We start from the raw sequence: 4,023 nt of genomic DNA on the forward strand, positions 1-4,023 counted from the left end.
ATGCCTAAACTAAACCTTTAAAAATGTGACGTTTTTGGACAAAAGCTTGTTGCATTATCATTACAAGTGCCAGGGCTGGAATTGACAAATTCATTAGCTCAACGCTTGCAGAGTCCTTGTTTTCCCGTCGTTGTGAGCATGAGTGGTTGTGTATGTGTGTGTGTGTGTGTGTGTGTGTGTGTGTGTGTGTGTGTGTGTGTGTGTGTGTGTGTGTGTGTGTGTGTGTGTGTGTGTGTGTGTGTCCCTGCCTGCTTTTTTGTGTGCTCATGGCTATTTGTGCCTGTTGATATATCTGTGTGGGTTTTGTTTGCGTATGTGTGTCTGTGTGTGTTTGATGTGTCATTCCAAGCTGTCATCCCAAACTCACGCGCAGTGTTTTACTTCAGGCACTCTCACACACTACTTGTACCTGTTCCTGTGTAAAAAATCTGCACCCCCTCCTCCCCCTCCTGCCCCCTCCCCTGTCATCAGAATTAGAATGCTCCCCACCGTTCTGCTGAAGGTTTGAGTTCCGCTGCAATTTACTGTTCAAAGGATCTGAGTCTGAGGATCCCAGCCACAATTACCGCTACAAAGGCTTGGTCGACTGGGAGAGATGCCGTAATTGAGTTCAAATTGAGTTTCTGAATAGATCATTCTGTTAATTTCAGAATAAATATATTTCTCTACTATCAGACAATACTTGAGCTCAGGAAAGAGAGAGGAGAAATGATGAAATCTCTTTTTTTCAGTTCCTAGTATAATACACACACACACACACACACACACACACACACACACACACACACACACACACACACACACACACACACACACACACACACACACACACACACACACACACACACACACACACCGTCGCTTCAGTACTGCCACCCTGGATTCATATGACCCGGGCAGCAGCACTGCAAACATTTTCAGCACCAAGGACAGCAGCCACTGAAAAGTAATTCCTGCAGCATCACCCTTAACCTTATTAGCAACATGGACAGCAAACCCATAACATGGAACTAGCATCCTCCACCCTCCATCCTTCATCCCATCCTTATAATTTCACCTGAGACCAAGCAGTCAGTCAGTTTCAGACAGCTGAGACATCACCCTTGCAATGATATAAGGCTGCCTCAGGCTCACTAGAAGCAGAGGTCAAAAAGCCAGAAAAACCAAGCCATAAACAACATCTTAATTGGGGAGGACAGGCTCATAGTAATGGCTGGAATGGAATGAATGGAATGTTATCGACACATCAAACATCAAATACATGGTTTCCTTGTTTTTGATTCCATTACAGTCATTATTATGAGCCGTCTCCCCAAAACCAGCCTCCTGAGATACCAGTCAAAAGTAGAGTACCAGAGTACCAGTCAAAAGTAGAGTACCAGAGTACCAGTCAAAAGTAGAGTACCAGAGTACCAGTCAAAAGTAGAGTACCAGAGTACCAGTCAAAAGTAGAGTACCAGAGTACCAGTCAAAAGTTTGGACATACCGACTCATTCCAGGATTTTTCTTTATTTGTACTATTTTCTACATTGTAGAATAATAGTGAAGACATCAATACTATGAAATAACACATATGGAATCATGTAGTAACCAAAAAAGTGTTAATTAAACAAACCAAAATATATTTTAGATTTTAGATTCTTCAAGTAGCCACCATTTGCCTTGATGGCAGCTTTGCACACTCTTGGCATTCTCTCATCCAGCTTCATGAGGTAGTCACCTGGAATGCATTTCAATTAACAGGTGTGCTTGTTGACTGGTACTGTACAACTGCTCAAGTGCCATGTCTAACAGATGTGTATATAGGGACCGACCTGATCCCCTTGGTTGTCCTGCCTGACCTGCACCTATTGGTGCTCTGATGCCTTTTCATTTGGAGTCCAAAAACATGATGTGCTCCAGGGCTCAGCTGTACTTTGCGGTTGCCTTGTCATTTCTACTCCTGTCTGACTGGCACGAGGCCACGACTGCACACACACGTGCACACGTACACACACACATCTGCACCAATGACAGTGAGCGAGTTCAAGTCTGACTTAGAGTTGTTTGTTCTGAATTTACCTTCTGTCTGCTAGTCTCAACATTCACCCCATTTCCCTCTCTCTCTCTTTCTCTCTCTCTCTCTCTGTCTCTCTCCCTCTCTCTCCTTCTCTCTCTCTCTCTCTCTCTCTCTCTCTCTCTCTCTCTCTCTCTCTCTCTCTCTCTCTCTCTCTCTCTCTTTCTGCAATAGTGTATAATGGGTTTGAATAGAAGAACAATAGAGCACCTGTGTGTGTGTGTGTGTGTGTGTGTGTGTGTGTGTGTGTGTGTGTGTGTGTGTGTGTGTGTGTGTGTGTGTGTGTGTGTGTGTGTGTGTGTGTGTGTGTGTGTGTGTGTGTGTGTCTGTGTGTGTGTGCGTGCGTGTTTATGGTCTGGTTCTACTACCAGTCCTCCCAAGGATAGTAAAACAATAGAACTGTGGACAGTTGGGGACATTTCGCCAATCCACACAATTTGAGGTTTAGGGTTTAGGATTAGAGTTACACATAGGTTTAAGGGTTAGATTTAGGGTTAGAATTAGGGTTAGGGGTTAGATTTAGGGTTAGGAGTTTGGATTAGGGCTTAGATTTAGGATTATAATTAGGGTTTGCGGTTAGATTTACAGTTATTATTAGGGTTTGGGGTTAGATTTAGGGTTATAATTAGGAGTAGATTAGATTGAAGGTTAGGAGTTAGGGTTAGGGGGTAGATTTAGGGTTAGGAGTTAGGGGTTAGATTTAGGGTTAGAATTAGGGTTAGGGGTTAGATTTAGGGTTTGGCATTAGGGTTAGGAAATGGGTTATAAATAGGGTTAGGGGTTAGATTTAGGGTTTGGCGTTAGGGTTAGGAAATGGGTTATAAATAGGGTTAGGGGTTAGATTTAAGGTTAGGAGTTAGGGGTTAGATTTAGGGTCAGGAGATAGGGTTTGGTTTAATTTTCAGGTTCAGTTTAGGGGTTAGATTTAAGGTTAGGAGTTAGGGGTTAGATTTAGGGGTTAGATTTCAGGTTTGGTTTAGGGGTTTGTATTTAAGGTTAGCTTAGGGTTAGGTTTTTGGGAAAATAGGATTTTGAAAGGAAGTGTGTGTGTGTGTTTGTGCGTGTGTTTGTGCGTGTGTGTATAGAACTGTAGGTGACAAATGTTGTTTTTAGATGTCAGAGCTGAGAGGGGATCTGACACATTCAAATCTCTCTGCAGACGTTCCAAAAATAAACAACAAAAACAAACAATAAAATCCCTCTTCTGGTGGTGTGTTTGTGTTTGTGTTTGAAGTGTTGTTTGTGTGTGTGCGAGCGTGAGTTTGTGTATTTTTACATCAGTGGAAACCTCTAGCTAGGTCATTCGAGGCTAGTGAGAGGAGGACAGGCTCATACTAATGGCTGGAATAGAGTAAATGGAATGGCATTTAACACATGGAAATGGTTGGATGTGTTTGATACCATTCCACTGATTCAATTCCAGCCATTACTATGAGCCTGTCCTCCCCAATTAAGGTTCCACCAGCCTGTGCTAGGAATCCACCACGAGATCCCTTCCCTCCCTCCCTCTCATCTACCTGCCTCTCTTATCAGCAGCTTCAAAGCTCCTCGGCAGGACATAAACTCTCCAACTGTCACGCCTCTGTTACTCTCCTCCTCACTTCTCCTTTCTCTCCATCAGACTTAGAGAAGATTCACTCTGAATATTTTTTCTCACCCTCATCAACCTGTCGCTGTCATCTCTACCCTCTGTAACGTCTATCTCTACTCTCTGTAACATCTCTCTCTCATCTCTACTCTCTGTAACGTCTATCTCTCCTCTCTACTCTCTGTAACGTCTATCTCTACTCTCTGTAACATCTCTCTCTCATCTCTACTCTCTGTAACTTCTATCTCTCCTCTCTACTCTCTGTAACGTCTATCTCTCCTCTCTACTCTCTGTAACTTCTATCTCTACTCTCTACTCTCTGTAACGTCTATCTCTCCTCTCTACTCTGTGTAACGTCTATCTGTCCTCTCTACTCTCT

This window comes from Oncorhynchus keta, chromosome 9, assembly GCF_023373465.1.
Source record: "Oncorhynchus keta strain PuntledgeMale-10-30-2019 chromosome 9, Oket_V2, whole genome shotgun sequence".
Classification (NCBI taxonomy): domain Eukaryota; kingdom Metazoa; phylum Chordata; class Actinopteri; order Salmoniformes; family Salmonidae; genus Oncorhynchus; species Oncorhynchus keta.